Source organism: Ceratotherium simum, chromosome 7 (assembly GCF_057802395.1).
Source record: "Ceratotherium simum simum isolate JZ-2026a chromosome 7, ASM5780239v1, whole genome shotgun sequence".
In the NCBI taxonomy this organism is placed as follows: Eukaryota; Metazoa; Chordata; class Mammalia; order Perissodactyla; family Rhinocerotidae; genus Ceratotherium; species Ceratotherium simum.
Window position 1 is genome coordinate 64,294,877 of NC_141906.1, and position 17,273 is coordinate 64,312,149.

A 17,273-nucleotide genomic window follows, 5' to 3' on the forward strand; every position below is an offset into this window, starting at 1 on the left:
CCAGCTCAGAACAAGATAACCCACAGGGTTTATCTATTTAGTGTTTCCCACCATGATGGCCATCAACAGCCTATTGGAAATAGGGCAGTGAGCACAAGGAACAGAGCTGAGAAGACCTCTTGGGCTGATATGGGATGAAACTCTCCCAGGGAGCAACTTAGAGACCAGGGATCCAGCCCACGAGTCCTGCCACACTCCGTATTTCCATGTCCTGATGCTGAAGGAGGAAAGAAAGTGAGTCCTTGGAGACAAGCAGAAGGTCTCTCGTGGGCAGCCACCACCGCACCACGTGGCCCAGGCTGGGAAGTCAGCAGCAGCTCTGGTCCCCAGCCACTCTTGGCCAAGCTCCTCCGTCGTCCCCTCCACCAGCCTCCTGAGTGTCCTGAGACACTTATGTAAACAGTGCATTTCTGGATCCCAGCCCCACAGATTCTGAGGCTGCAGGTCTAGGGCGGTAGGATTCCATTGTAGGTGGTCCTCAGACCGCACGTGGAGAAACACAGGCTGGCAGGTGGCTGGGGAGCATCTGGCTTCAACATCTTCACCGTGGGGCACCTGGCCTGAGGGCCCAGCCCCATCCAGCTAAAGGCTGGGGAGACGCTCCTCCAGGAGGCTCTGCAGCACCACACGGACAGACAGGAAGTGCTGTAGACACAGTGGAGCGTCTGGGTGTCAGCAAGACAGTTCCCAAGACTCAGCACACTTCACCACACACACTGGACGGCAGAGTTAGCATCCCAAATGAGCGCAGCCCTTGGAGTCAACCAGCAGTGGAGATGATGTCACGTCAGAGGGACAGATGTAAACTCCTGTACGCTCTCTAAAAATCCAACCCCTGAAACGCGTGCTCACAGGGACGGGGCTCAGCAGCAGAGCATATTTAAAAGGAAAGAAAGAAAAAGAAAAAAGACTATGGGTTTTAAACTGGCTATGAACTCAGTATGAGAAGTGATGCAATGTAGACATTCAAAAACACATGATATTGACATTCATAATTTTATTTATTTTTACGTAACACTTCTATAACACCGTCAGACACTGTTCTAAGCACTTAACAAATATTTACTCTGTTAGCCCTTGTAATAATTCTGTGAGGTAGATATTATTATTAACCCCATTTTACAGATGAAGAAACTGAGGCACAGAGAGGTTTCATAACTTGCCTGAAGTCACACAGCCAGTTAGAAGCAGAGCCAGAATTTCAACCCAGTTATAAGGTATCCACGGCAAGGAAAATGTAAGCCAACGCTCACCCTGCCCTGGGCTGACTACACTTAAGAAGCAGCACTGGCCAGCAGAGCATGAACCGCGGGAGGGGGAAGGAACTCAACGCCAGGAGGAGCATGGGGAAGAGGTGTGTAGGTTTTGCTTGGGGAAGAAAACCTGGGACAGAATACAGGAGACTTCAAATGGCTGCCCTCGCAAGACTGAAGTGTTATCAGCTACGAAAGGGGGGCTTAGTATGTAACAGTCCTGAGGGCCCAAGTGGAACCAACATCATAGGGAAGCTGGCGTTTCACACCAAAGGAAGACTGGTCTCAGGTAGTGCAGCCCTAAAGGTGGACAGTCGAGTCTTTAAGTAGAGGCTGGGCAGCCACTCCCTGGACACAGGGGGAGGAGATGGGTGCCTAGAGGATTCCGTTCAGATTCCAGATTCCTCTGATAGCAATGATGCTGAGCTCGCCCTGAGGTCTGGAGCCTGACTGTGGAGGAAGCCAGCTGTCAGCATGATCATAGCCATCATTCAAATTCACCTTCCAGGGACAGCAGTTAACTCAGGTCCAGATGGAGCAGGGGGCTAGAGCCGGGGCGGCAAGCACGACCTGGGATCAGAGGAGGAGAAGGGGATCTAAGAGAGGTGAGACTTTCCAAAGACGGGTTTCACCTGCCATTTTACCAGGGCTTGCCCATTCCCCAGCGATGCTTCAAGCCCACCCACACTCCAAGAACGAAAGACTGTGGTATTTTCATTTACTCACTTGTCAGTATTTATTAAGGTCAAATATTTATCAAGCACCTACTATGTGTCAAGCACTGAGTTGGGTAATGGAGGTACAGATAACGTCCCTGCCCTGATGGCACAGAGTCCAGCACACTGGAAAGATCATGGACTCCAGAGAGCAACATGTCTTGCACTGGATTTGAGGCTCTGGTCCTTCCAAGCTGTGTGACCATGGACAAAGTACTTAACCTCTCTGAGTAGGCTTGCCTCATCTATAAAATGAGAATTCCTACCTCATAGAATTGTTTGAAACTTAAAAGAGGCCTAGTACTTGGCATGTGATAAATCAGGGTTAGCACTTATATTAGTCCAGGTTCTTAGCCGCAAGCAACCGACGCTGATTCTGGTGGATTAAAGCAAAACAGGATTTTACTGAAAGGATATTGGGTGGTTCACACAATGGTGGGAGGCCTAGAGAAGAAAGCTTTAGACCAAGCTTCCAAAAGCACTGCCCCTAATAATACTGCAGAACTGGCCTGATGAGAAAGCCGCCACTGCCCACTTTCCCCCAGCGACGCCACATCTGGGTCAGACACTTGACCTTCCCACTGCTACCACCCCCCACCCCCACCCCCAGCCCCACCCCCACCTCCAAGAGAAAGCAAATGTCTCTGCTACTATCTTTGCCAGAAAAATGGGTTCTGGACAGAACCTCTCTCCTCGAGTTGCTCTCATCTCCAGATTGGGGTCTCACATCCGTGAGTCTGGTCAGAGGGGCCCGGCTCTCACCTGTGCCTGGTAGGTAGCTGCAAAGAACCTGAGGCACGGGGAGGTAGGACTCAGAAGGGTGGAACTCGCTCCAACAAGGCAAGAATGTTCAACAAATGCTGGGCAGCCAAAATTTGACAAATGTCCACGGGAGTCCCTCGCCCAGGTTGTTCACCAAATACACACCCAGCCTCTTGCCAGCCCTGCAGACTCGTAGTGGAGATGCCCCAGACTCGCCAAAGCCTCCCAGCGCCCTCCCCCCGCCCCCCCTGCCCCGCGCGCCGCCCCGGAACCCTGACAGAGCGCTGAAGTCCTTTGTACGCATCCATGCGCACGTGACCCCCCCATCTCCAGCACAAGGGGGAGTCTCAGGCAGGAGTTTTGAGGAGTGTGGACCCCGAGGCTCTGGGAAAGCACAGGTGAGCACCCAGCCAGGCTGGGACCTGGCCGGGAAGGTGCAGAGTAGGCTAAGTCTGCCACCAAGTGGCCATCTTGAGAACCACAGGAGGACCTGGATTTCCCTCCCACCCGGCTGCCCAGGCAGAAAGCCACGGCCTCACAGGGCCTGGGAAATGCGCGCTTCTCCTCCTCTCTCCTCCTGAATTGGGTTGTCAAATCTGCTGAACTACAAAGGAGATGACGATATCTAACGTTGGTTTGGTACCCTGCAGTGTACAGAATGCTTTCATGCAGTAATAATAATTACACGACAACATTAATTATTATTGTAGTTGACTATCACTGACGGAGTGCTTACTATGTGTCAGAAGCTTTAATCCTCACAACAAACCCATAGTGAACAAATGTATTTGCCCAGTCAGCTTCCATTTTTCTTTCTTCTCTCGACCGCCCTGAATTTTTTGGAGGGGGAGTCCCCTTCTACTCCCAGGACTTTTATTGAAACTACTGGCAAAAGGACGCTCTATTCTCACTGAACTCATGAGAAGAGAAATCTTGAGCTTCCAGGTGCCACCCTGAGGGGAAAGACCGCCTGAGATTGAAACCATGGCACAAGCAGCTGAACAAACCTCAGTGGCATTGGAGCCCCCTGGATTCAGCCATGCCTGAAACAGTCCTGGACTTTTCCATTCCATGAACCAATATACTCTCCTTTACTTAAGTCTACTTGGGTGGGAATTTTTTTTTTTAACTCCAAACCAAAAGAGTCCTATTAATTCTTATTTAAGAAAAGAAGTCATCATGTGGAAGTAGGGTGTTGTATGTAACAGAGCCAAAAATAGAGAATTATCAAAGTCAAGGTGGTGGGGGATATTTATTCAACACCATGTGCTGCTCCCTGTTCTAGGTGCTGGATATAAAGTGGGAACCAGGACAGATAGGATCCACGCTCTCCCGAGCTGACTTTCTAGTGGGGAATGCCACAGTAAACAAACTAGACAATTGCAGTGGCAGTTAAGTGCCATGCAGAGAATTAAAACATGAAAACATCTCCATAACATGCTAGAGTATGACTAGGGGCTTCTTTAGATTGGGTGGTCAGGGACTAGCGTGATGGAAATGTGCTCTGTCAACTTGGTTACACTGGGAACTACATTTCCCAGAACCCTCTTCCTTGTACGGTTCCAATTAGAGTTGGCCAAAAGACCTTGTGTGAGATTTGAAGGCGGAAGTGATGCAGATAGTCCTTACTTTCTTAAGGATTCTTTGCGGTCACATGCAGCGATGGGCAAATGCAGAGGGGCTAGGTGAGTTCATTATGTCTTTGCTCTCCTTCACTCAATTCCAGCTGACCATCGGCGTCCTTCCGATCAGCTACAGCCTCAGGCCCACTGCCGCCTGGCTGTAGAATACACAGAGGGGACAGCCTCCCGTGGACCTCTCTATGAACATCTCCTTCACAGCACCATGGAGGTGCTGGCTTTTATTAAAGAGGTGATAGTGGCAATGGAAAGTGAACAGGTTCAAGATCTGTTGGAAGTGGACTTGGTAGAACTTGCTGGTGGGTTGGATGACGTGTTTGAAAGAAAGAGGGAAATCAGGATGACTCCGAGGATTTTGCCCTACGCAAGAGGGTGGATGTTTGGGGCCATTTTCTGAGACAGGAAAGGATGTGTTTAGGGTTGGAAACAAGAGTTCTATTTTGGACATTGTGGTAGACTGAAAAAAAAAAATAGCCACAATATTTTATTAGATTGAAAAAAATGGCCACAGCTCCTCCCAATCATAAGCATAAACTTACATAAAAGTTGAAAGTAAAGTACAGAGAACTTTCTTTTTAGTGAAGCATTTGAAGATCAGTTTCTGACCTGATGCCCCAATATTTTACTATTTCCTACAATCAAGGACATTCCCTCCCCTACCTAGCCACAATCGAAATCAAAATCAAGAAGTTGATGATTGGGCCGGCCCCGTGGTTTAGCGGTTAAGTGCGCGCGCTCCACTACTGGCTGCCCGGGTTCGGATCCCGGGCGCGCACCGACGCACCACTTGTCCGGCCATGCTGAGGCCGCATCCCACATACAGCAACTAGAAGGATATGCAACTATGACATACAACTATCTACTGGGGCTTTGGGGAGAAAAAGGGGAAAAAAAGGAGGAGGATTGGCAATAGATGTTAGCTCAGTGCCGGTCTTCCTCAGCAAAAAGAGGAGGATTGGCATGGATGTTAGCTCAGGGCTGATCTTACTCACAAAAAAAAAAAAAAAAACAAAAGAAGTTGATGATACAATACTATTATTTAATCTGCAGTCCTTATTCACATTTCTCCAGCTGCTTCACTAATGATCTTTAAAGCGATAGAAAAATAACCTTTGTGCGTCCGCTATGAACTCCAGGAACACACGTCTCATTTAGTTTCATGACTCCAGTCTCCTTCATTCTGGAAGATCAGTTCTTTATTGTTTATCATGATCTTGACATTTTTGAAGAGTAGAGGCCATTTATTTTGTAGAATGTCTCTTTTTTTTTTTTTTTTGTGAGGAGATCAGCCCTGTGCTAACATCCGCCAATCCTCCTCTTTTTTTGCTGAGGAAGACGGCCCTGGGCTAACATCCGTGCCCATCTTCCTCCACTTTATATGGGACGCCACCACAGCATGGCTTGCCAGCAGTGCGTCGGTGCGCGCCCAGGATCCGAACCAGCGAACCCCGGGCCGCCGCATCGGAGCGCGCGCACTTAACCACTTGCGCCACCGGGCCGGCCCCTGTAGAATGTCTCTTGATTTGAGTTTGTCTGAAATTTTCTCACAATTAAATTCAGGCACTGCCTCTTTGATAGGGGTATCACGAGGTGGTAATGGGTTTTCTCATTGCATCCTACGAGGTGCACAGAATTTCCATTCTGTATCTGATGATGTGCACTTTGATCGTTTGATTAAGGTGGTGTCTGCCAAGCTTCTCCACTGTAAATTCCTCTTTTCCCCCTTTGTAGTTAATAAGCATTGTTCATCGCTGTAGTAAATACAATTAATCGAGGGCTTGATATGTGGGGAGGTACTTTAAAAATTTGTAAATATCTCGTGCCTCATCCAAATTTCCATTGGTTTATTCTTTATTTGTATCAGTGTGGACTAATGGTTTTCTATTTTTTTCAGTGGATTGTTACTCTATTTTGATGTTAAAATTGTCCCTTGTCTGCCCATTCAGTGGAAGCCCATTCAAGCTGGCTTCTATGTTTTTACATGACTCCATCATTTCTGTTTTTGTTTTTGTTTTTTTTTTTTGTGAGGAAGATTAGTCCTAAGCTAACATCCATTGCCAATCCTCCTCTTTTAGCTGAGGAAGACTGGCCCTGAGCTAATATCCATGCCCATCTTCCTCTATATAAGATGCTGCCACGGCATGTCTTGACAAGCGGTGCGTCGGTCCGCGCCCAGGATCTGAACCTGCAAACCTTGGGCCGCCGAAGTGGGGCGAGGGAACTTAACCGCTATGCCATGGGGCTGGCCCCAGCCGCCCATCATTTTTTGAGTACTTCATTGCTTTCTGGCTCAATAAGCTGTTCCAGGATCATCTTGTACTTTCTTCACCTCAGCATTGTAAGCTGCCATTTCTCCAAGGAGCCCTGGTTCTAAGATCTGCAGGCAGGAGATGCGGCTGCTCCCAGGCCTTCTCAGTGGACACATGCATGCACATGCACACACACACACACACACGGGTACCTTCCTCTCCCTTCTCTAGTGCTAACTCCCCATTCCAGGCCACCTCCCCATGTGGACACCCTCATCCTGCTTGGAATTTACCATCCCACGCCAGGCCAGGCCACTCCTCTGTGGGGACACCCTCCTCCCCATGCCAGATCACTCCCCACCACACCCTCTTCACTCTGCACAAGCTCTGATACCCTGAACTGGCCCATCCCTCTGCCAGAATGCCCTTTTACCTCACCCAGGCTCTGACACCCCACGCCAAGCCACCTCCCCCATGCTACATGGACCCTACTTCTGCATCCTACTTCTGCTCTAACACTCTGTGCCGGGCCGCCACACCACCTTGGATGGATGCTCTTTGCATGACACATGCTGTGATTCCCCAGGCCAGGCTGAAACCGGCAAATAGCCATTGATGATTAAGCAGCTAGTAACTATGGGGGATTGGAATTTGCCAGCTCAGAATATGTCTCCGCCTGAATGACATTTTGGCCCCCACCCCCACTAACTAACCAAAGGAGTTTGGGATGGGAGGCCTGCCCCCAGAATAGGCCATCACCATAGACACCTCTGGTGTCTGGGTGGGTCCATGCTAAGCCCATTCTTAGTTCTGGTTACCCTTTATGAGAGACATTTACAATTATAAAGAAAATCTCCATCTGTACAGGTATCTTCTTCCCTGTACCAGGAAGAAAGGGGGAATGGCCTTACCTAGAAACTTATCAGAATGCACGGCAGGACTTAAATCTGCATGGTAAACTTACTCATTGTTAACTGTGCTGTTTGGGCAACATGCTATCTGACTCCCACTAGGTGCCTATAGATGACGTCTCCCTGGAGCCTGGGTTACCACGGGAATGGGTGTTTGAGCTATTTTATTCAGGAAGTGAACCCCTTCCTTGTCCGCTTCAGGCCAGATTGAGACCAGCAACCCATCAACTGGGCCCTTTTGACGGCAAGAGGTTGGAACTCCACCCTCAGGGTATGCTAATGCCGCCATTCTGTGAACAGGCATCCTACGAAGAGACATGAAGGCTCACTACGCTTGCGCAGATCATCAATTACCTCATCTCTCCTCACCTCCAATCATTTCAGACCACCTTACCCCCTTCCCCATAAATACCCCTGAGTCCCTATTTTCGGGGAGGCAGATTTGAGACTTGTTCTCCCGTTTTCCTCACTTGGTTACCTTGTGATTAAACCCTCTCTGTCTGCAATCTCGTCGTCTTGGTGATTGGCTTTCTGGGCGGCGGGCAAAAACGGACCTGGTGTGGTAAAAAGGCTATCCTCCTCCCTCCCTCCCCTGCATCCACACCTTCCTCACTAGGGTGCTGATTCACTACTCCAGGCTATCTCTTCCCGAGAATGCCTTCCCCACCCTTCTTGGGCTCAGAGACCCTGCTTTGGGCCGTGGTAGGCAGCCTATCTCTAATGGCTTCAGGATTGTCCTGAGTTATTCAGGAAGGGAAAGGAAAGAGTAAAGCCCTATTAAAGTTTTAAGGGAGTTGTTTTGCTAGAGAAATTTCAAGTGTAGAAAAAACAAAGGCTTGTGACTGTTAAAACCCTAGGCTAATTCTAGATCCCCCCATCCCATCCCCACCCTACCCCCACCATACCAATAGCAAATGAGCTGTTAGTGTGGTGCACAGACCCTGGGAAGGAAACACCCTCCGATGCCCTTCTCAGATGAGATCAAGGAGCTGACTTGATGAGGGATAGCTTTACAGAGAGTGTGACTGCAGGCAGCTGGATTGGCTGGTGGAGGGACGCACTCCGTTCTCCAGGCAGGGACGACTTCACATTCCCAAATTGTGGGATGGGATATATCATGGACCAGTGATCACAGTGAGTTCACATTTTATCAATGAGAATTTTCTGTTGCAGTTGTCCAACCTTCCCACCGTTGTTACACACGGAGCAACCGGGGCTGATTACATGTATCATTTGGCTACAGGCTGCAGGACCATGAGGACCCACACCTGGACCCGATCAGGGAAGCGCACATCACTCAGAGATCCCAGACCTGGAGCTTTTACATCCAAGAGTAGGTGGCTTTGGACCGTCTCCCTTTGGGCAGACAGTGAGTGGGTTTTCAGTGCTATAAGGGGGGAGCATTTTTCAAATTATTACTTGGGAAGAAAGGCATATAGAGGGTTGGGCAGCCAAGCGATGAACTCTAGTGGAATTGTTTCTTCCTGCTCGGCATCTGTTTTCTTTTCTTATGGTAACAACACCCTGGTTTTCCTTCGGGGGAATTCACCCTTCCTCACTTTCAGTCCCTATGGGCTGGGTAGGGCTGACCCTGGCTCTGGGGGTGGCCGTGAAACCCGGGCCTGGCCAGTCAGCATATTCCATTCCTGGCCTTATGATTATTTAGATATGGACAGATTACCCAATTAAGCCAATGGAAGACAATTCTGTTTTTTTTTTTTTTTCTGGAACTCTTAGGAAAGAAAGGCTCTTTTTCCATTGAGGTTGCCAGGCTGAGAGGATGCTGGATATCTGGGACTTGTAGGACGTGGGAAGAACATGACTGAGAAGGAAGCCAGCAGAGAAAAGCTGGGCCAAAATGGGAACATAACCTGAGCCCTAATGATGTCACTTAGGCGATGAGACCAAGAATCAACCATGACCAATGCCAGCTGTAGCTCTAGAATGTTCATTAATGAGCCAGTAAATTTCTTTCTCAGTCTAAGTGAATTCAAAATGGATTTCTGATACTTTCATTAAAAGAGCCCAAACACATATTCCTTGGGGAGTAATTTTTTTACCGTATTTTACAGATGGGAAAACTGAGACTCAGGGAACTTGAGTAACTTGCCTACGGTCACATAAATGGTGTGATGGTTAGTCTTATGTGTCAACTTGGCTAGGCCGTAGTACCCTATAATACAGTATTTAATCTAACACTAATGTAGGTGTTGCTATGAAAGTATTTTGTGGATGTGGTTAACACCTACAATCAGTTGACTTTAAGTAAAGGAGAGCATCCTCCTCCAATCAGTTGAAAGGCCTCAGAGCAAAAACTGAGGTTTCCTGAAGAAAAGAAATTTTGCCTCAAGACTTCAGCATCAACCTCTGAGTTTCCAGCCTACTGGCCTGCCTTGTGGCCAAACCCCCACAATTGTGTAAGCCAGTTCCTTAAAACAAATCTCTCTCTCTCTCTCTCTCATTTATCTCTTTATCTATAATTATGTCTATCTATATCTATACGTGTCTCCTGTTGGTTCTGTTTTTCTGGAGAGCCCTGACACAGATGGTAAGTGGTAGGGCTGGAACTTGAATCCTGATCCGTCTGACTCTAAGTTCAGTGCTCTTTACTTCTCACTATTAAAGCCGGCTTAAGAGAAACAGTCATGCATATAGGTACAGGATGCCTACATGTATCCTGTTGCTACAGGACGCTAGAGATACGCTGACAACCTCCCATCTTTATCTCCATCCCAAGCTTTTCTTCCAAAGCCCACATGCGGATAGATAACTGTTTCCCCTGCACCCCGTACTCAACCCATCAAAGCTCCTCATCATCCCTTCCCTCATCTCTCCTCCTCCTCCTCTTCCTCTGTTCCCAGTTGCAGAGAAGCACCTGGCCATCCACTCCCTTCCTAAGCTAGATAGCTGGCATCATCCCCAAATCCTTCCCCTCTCTCCCTTCCCACTTCCAGTAAGTCAATGTTTTCTATTGATTTGCCCAACTAAACATCTCTTGTATCCATTTCCTCCTATCTACACAACCACTGACCTACGTAGGCCCTCATCACTTCCCAAATGTGGTTTTACAATTGTATGTACCTCCTTACCCACAGGCAAAGGCCTGGGGGCTGAGCGCCGGCCACAGGACTAAGTCAAGAGGCGAGAGTTGAGTAAAGGGCGTGAGTGTACGTCTGCAGAGCCATCTCCACAGGAAAGCGCTCGATCCGTGTAGATGCTCTGAGGTAGAGAGACCGAGAAGGAAAATGAGAGTGTGCAGGCAATAAGGCCCAGACCAGAGGAGCATAACAGGAGAAAGAACTCAAAGCAGAAGAGCCTGGGGTCATTCTTTAGCCCATAGCCAGAGAGCCCCCACCTTGGTCCACTCCTTAGTGCACAGTGGGAACTTATCTTTCTGTTGTGAGAATCTGTGACTGACTTGCTCAGGACCCTCCGGTTGTTCCCCTTCACCTACAGGATAAAATCTAAATCCTTGGAATGTTTGCAGCTGCCCCCCTCCCTGGTTCACTGAGTACAACCTCCCCTTGCACTACATCCTCCTACCAGAATGAACTACTCATGGTTTCCAGTGCACGCCCTCACACCTCTGTCCTTCATACCTGCTCTCCACTCCGCCTACAGTGCCTTGTTCGCCTGGCAGATTCCTACTGCTCTTTCCTCTCCTAAGCTTGTGTTGCACACTGTACAAATCTCCACTGAAGCATTCATCCCATTGCATCCTAGCTGCCTGCAGGTCTTGCAGGTTTGCATGAAAGACTGTAAGTTCCTGTTATCTCATCATTATCTTCACACTTCTGCCCAAACTCCATGCCACAGAGTAGTTGTTCAATATGTGTTTGTTGAATGGATGAATGAATGGATGGATGAACTAGAAATCGGGAGGAGAGACTGGTTTGGGACAGGAGGGTTTTTCTAATCCATTCACAGAACAATTGTAAAGATAGTACAGAGAATTCCTGTATACCCTTCATCTGGCTTCCTCTAATGTTAGCATCTTACATAACCAGAGTAAGTTTATTAAAACTAGAGAATTACCATTGGTACAATACTACTGACTAAATTATAGACCTTATTTAGATTTCACCAGTTTTTCTATTAATGTCCTTTTTCTGTGTAGGATCTAATCTAGGGTACCATGTTGCATTTGGCCATTATTTCTCCTTAGTCTCCTCCAGTCTGTATGGTTTCTCAGTCTTCCTTGTTTTTCATGACCTTGACACTTTTGAAGAGTACAGGTTAGGTATTTTGGAGAGTGTCCCTGAATCTGGGTTGCCTGATGTTTCTTCTTATTAGACTGGGGTTATGGATTTTGGGACAAGAATGTCATAAAGATGAAGTGACCCTCTCATCTCATCATAACAGAGATGCATGACAGCAACATGACTTCTCAAGGTCATTTTGACCTTGGTCACTTGGTTGAGGTGGTGTCTGCAGGGTTCTCCACTGTGGAGTTACTATTTTCCCTTTCCATATGCTGTTCTTTAGAAGGGACTCACTAATGAACACTCAAAGGGAGAGCAATTGACCTCTATCCCCTGCAGTGGTAGTTTCTACATTCATTATTTGAAATTCTTCTATAATGAAGATTTGTAGGACAGGAGTTTTAAACTTTATTTTTGCTATAACCCCACTGGTGAAGCCTATGGACCTTTTATCAAAATAGCATTTTTTTGGGCCGGCCCCACGGCTTAGCGGTTAAGCGCGCGCGCTCCGCTGCTGGCGGCCAGGGTTGGGACCCCGGGCGCGCACCGACGCACCACTTGTCCGGCCATGCTGAGGCCGCATCCCACATACAGCAACTAGAAGGATGTGCAACTATGACATACAACTATCTACTGGGGCTTTGGGGGCAAACAATAAACAAATAAAATCTTTAAAAAAAAATAGCATTTTAAAATTTAATGTATTTAAAAAATACATGGGACTACAAAGGAAAACAATTTATATTGAAATACAATTGTCAAAATATTTTATAAACAAATTTGTGATATGGTAATAAATGTGTTTGTTAACACATCAAAACACAAGTTCTAGCAGCATGTCTAATAACGACTGTAATTTCAAAGTGTTGCTGAGCATAAATGATATCACAGCTACTGTCAATACCACCGTGGTTTGCTGCCCACGTTACAATGAAAAGAGTGCTGCTTCAGTGACAGGTTTGTAAAAATAAAGATAGAATTTTTTTCCCAAACGTGTTCACAAGCCCCCTGAATTCTCTCCATGGACCCCTGGGAGGGTCCCTGGACCCTAGGTTAAGAACCCCTGATTTAGGGGCTGGCCTGGTGGCTACTGGTTAAGTTTATGCACTCTGCTTCAGTGGCCCGGGGTTCACGGGTTCAGATCCCGGGCGCGGACCTACATACTGCTCATCAAGCCGCGCTGTGGTGTCGTCCCACATACAAACTAGAGGAAGACTGGCCCAGATGTTAGCTCAGGGACACTCTTCCTCAAGCAAAAAGGGGAAGATTGGCAACAGATGTTAGGTCAGGGCTAATCTTCCTCACCAAAATAAATAAATAAATAAAAAACCCACAAAACCCTGATTTAGAAGGATCTAAGAGAGCAGAAGTGTTCTAGGACTGCACGAAAGGAGGTGAATAATACCAAAGCAGGTGGTGAGAAGTAAAAGGGATTTCACCCTCACTAATAATGAAAGACATGCAAAACAATCCAAATTTATTCACCATATCACAGATTTATTTATCATACCAATTATCATCTTTTAGATGAGAAAAAATTAACACTCAGTGCTGGTGAGGATGCTGTGAAACTGGCACTCTCATATTACTGGTTGCAGGGCTAATGTGTGCAAATTTGTGCAACCCCATTGAGAAGCAATTCAGAAATATTAACAACCATAAAAATTCAAAATCTTGATTGAGAAACCCACTTCTGAGAAGGTACTCTAAGAAATTAATCCTAGATATATGAAAAGTTATACTTAGAGATTCTTGTCATAGCAATATTTACATCAGCAAAAAATATTAGCAGCAACTAAAGATCTAAAATGATGGCAAGTAGTCAGGTGAAGTGCAACCCATGGATAAATGAAATGAATGCAGATACTAAATGATCGTTACTAGAACAAGGCAACAACATGGCACAGACTTATGAGAGCAAGAGATGTAAGGATCCCCTCTGAGCCTCAATTGTCTTGTCTATTAAAGGGAGGATAATAATACCATCTCCTAAGATTGTTACATGGCTTCGTGAGATGACATTTAAAGCCCCTGATAATAGGCCTGGGACATCAGGGGTGCTGAGAATGTATCAGCTATTATCATTATGCTATCCTGCTATACCAATAAAGTAAAACATAAAATATATAAGCGAGGTTACATCATTGCAAAAAAATGCAGAAAAAAGAAAAAAGAAATACTTCAAAATGCTAACAGTGATGGTGTTGGGGTAAAGAGATTATGAATGATTTTCTGTTTTTCTCTATTTCCTAATTTTCTACAATATGCTTTTAATATACTATTAAACTGTTAATACAAAAAGAAGCAAAAGTGTTTGCTAGAAATACATATCCCCACTCTCATAACAATTGAGATGGAGCCCATATCTGGACAGTACGTAATTCTGGAGTCCTATATTTCTCTGTGTGTCTTCTTGTCCCCAAAACTTTGAGGCAAAGAAAATCCCATTGCACAAAGCTGATGCATCTTTATAAGTTCTGAGTGGTGTGAATCATCCCTAGATGAAAGGGCCCCAAATAAGCAATGATAAATGTTAAACATTCACTCGATCCTAAATCGTTGACATCACTTAATTCACTAACCAGAGACGGAATCTCAGCAGCAGCAGCAACAGAAGGAGCCTAGCCAAGTACGTGACACACAGTAGGTGCTCAACAAACATTAAATGCCCGATCACTGGCTGACAGCTTACGTGGTCTCTGCCTCTCCACCTCCACGGTTGTCCAGGCGCAGCCCGTCTGCCCACACGGTGGCAGTGCTGCTCCACACTAGGTAGAGCTGGGTGGGCCCAGTTTCCACCTGGCACCAAATGCCCAACTTCCCTTTCCTTCTCAGGCTGAGAAGTCCCGTGATGCACAGAGAGGCTCCAAAGGAGGACGTTGTTGGAGTCACCTCGTCCTCTGGCTGTAGGAAAGATGCGTCCATCACCTTTGTAGGGTTGGACCAGCCTGTGAAGCAGGCAGAGCACCGTGTACGGAGGTTCATACACCCACAAGGCTGAGCTTGGGCCAGAGGCTCCCAGGATGGTCACTGACCTCAGGAGTTTAACACAGAGCTCTCTGGGGCAGGGAAGGCAGTGTGGTGAGATGGGGTAGGACCTGGGGGGACACTCAGACCAGGGTTCACATCTTGGCTCAGCCTCCGGCAAGTAACCACCCTGACTGTATTTTCTGATCTGTGAAACGGGAATAAGGCCGTGTAGGGCCTTGAGAGATTTAAGTTAGACAATGCATGTAAAGGATGGAGCGCAATGCCTGGCACACAGCAGCTCAGCGAGTGTTAGTACTATCTTACCTGTTGTGATTGTTGCTGTTGTTAATAACTGTGGTGTCATTAATTATGCATAGAGATCCCAAGGAAGACTCTTGCCCTCTCCGGACACTGATGGGGTTCAGGGCAGGCCGCCCCAAGATGCACCACTCTGGTATGCGGATTATTTCGAGCTGAAGACAATAAAGGCTCAGAAGACTCAGGAAGAACATTTTACCTTCCTCCAAACTGCCTAAAATTATTTAACATAGAAGGCCTTCCAGGAAGGAGCCAATACCATATGATAGCTATAGTACAATGTAAAATAGGTGTGCTAGAAAGACACCAAAACCCCATTTTTGGCCCAGCAAAACTTGTTTAACAAACATTTGCATTTCTATCTCCATGTAAATTGTTTTCCTCCCCTCCGAAATCCCAAACCACTACCCTCAACATCCTCCTTGTCTTTAGCTGAAGATACTTAAGCTAGCAGCTTCAGCCAGATGGCCGAGTTGCTCGGTTTTTCCTGAGTTTCTCCCATGTATACATGTTATTAAACTTTGTTTTATTTTCTCCTATTAACATGCCTTTTTAATTATTTGACCAGCCATAAGGACCTTAAGGGAAGGGGTGGGAGGGAATTCTCCCTTTTCGCCTAACAACACACAGACTAAATTTGTGACTAGGTCTTGAAATTATTTCTTCATCTATAATAAGATGGGAACCGAAAGAGCAAAGTGTGGGTCTCAAGAGGCAAGAATTTTAGCTACTTTTTTCTTTTTAATGAAAGGACATATGTTTGGGGGAAAAAAATCAAATGTGATTTTGAAATCTCTGTAGGGTGAAAAGAGACAGTGCTAAATTCCTTCAGCTTCCTCTCCCTCCAAATCTTGAAGCCAAAGTTATCAAATGAATTGCAGTCTCAGCATCCATGAGGGGTTTTGCCCAACAGGACGCCTGGTAGTCTGGCTCCTGGCTCCAGGCTGACCTTGTCTACGCCCTTTACTTCCAGCAGGCAAAGGTAAGATCCCTTTATTCCTCATGCAGTTGTCCTCAGGAAAAAAAATTGTCTTTGTTTGTCTCTCCTAAGCTTATCAAGCATTATTGATGAGAAAAGGCAAAGAGCTAGAATTGTTTACACAAAAGGGAGAGCAGAGTAAAAGAGAGGAGAGATGGCTTTTAATAATCTCGAAGTCTCAGATTTACTGTTCAGTGGAAGGTGACCAAATGTTCTCCAATTTTTATTGAGGACATAAAGAAAAAGTAAAATGTAAGTACCACACAAGGGACGCAGGTCAGGGGAAGTAGCAGTTGTGAAAGTATGATTCATAAAGGTTCTCTAGGAGGAATATATTTGAAATGTGAGTCACAGGCATTTTAAAAGTCTGTTTTCCTCTATGTGTTTGAATATGTATGAAAATGCAGGCATTGACACTTAAAATGTAAATCACAATGATCATAATCTATGTACATTCATGCACAAGGTCCCTAGATTTTGTCATTAGCAAGTGAAGAGCAATGGTTTGAGTGGCCATATTAGACATGAAAGTGTATGTTATGCTGCATAACAAATAGGTCCAAAATTTTTGTGGATTATAACAAGAATGGTCTATTGCTCACTCAAGCTACAAGTACATCAAAGGTAGACAGGCATCTCTGGTCATATGAGGACTCAGGGACTCAGGCAGGCACAGCCTCCACCATCTGGTTGCTGGGGCAGGGGGAAGGGCTGGCTGTGTATGGTGAATCACACATTGGCTCTCACAGGCTTCTGCCCACTTCACTTCCTCCCACACAGCATTGAACAAAGCAAGTCGCCTGGCCCCCAAGAAGTGAGATCCTACTGTGTGCCTGGAAGGAGGAAAATTGGAATCTTTGCAGATAACCTGGTGACCACCCAGGGCTTACTAGGACTTCTGACATTTTAAAGTGACCAATCTGTCAAGCGTGAGATTTACCCTGAAACATATTTTGTCACTGTAACCATATTTGTCCTCCGGCATGGACCTCTCTGGGAAGCCTGAGGTAAAGAAACTATAAATACCCTTATTCCTTTTCCATCTAGAATAACTTAGATTTGAGCCTTTCTCCATGCAGAACAAGAAATTAACTCACTTATTCAACAAATCTTTATTTAGTTCCCACTAAGAACCAGGTGCTGGGAATACTAAGACAAAATAAAACAAAATCCCTATCCCAAGAGCTTCATAGTCTAGTTATCCTGTGGGATTTATAGAGCTGGGGCTTGGAGCAAGGTCTGGGCTTGGTGGGATCTATGTAGGAGTCATCAA

The 17,273-nt window shown here is 46.3% G+C and overlaps 1 protein-coding gene across 4 annotated transcripts in view; it reads left to right on the forward strand.

Annotated features, from left to right (window-relative positions):
- Positions 1-4,354: 4,354 nt before the first annotated feature.
- The window catches only part of TTC12 (tetratricopeptide repeat domain 12), a 68,440-nt gene continuing 55,521 nt past the window's right edge, over positions 4,355-17,273 (forward strand). For 2 of the 4 annotated variants that reach the window (XM_087433702.1, XM_087433705.1), the window contains exons 1-2: positions 8,522-8,665; positions 8,782-8,864. The gene's annotated coding sequence lies outside the window, so the exon portion shown is untranslated. Of the gene's footprint in view, positions 4,417-8,521; positions 8,666-8,704; positions 8,865-17,273 lie in introns of those variants that run through there. The other 2 variants (XM_087433703.1, XM_087433704.1) reach the window with 2 other exon arrangements.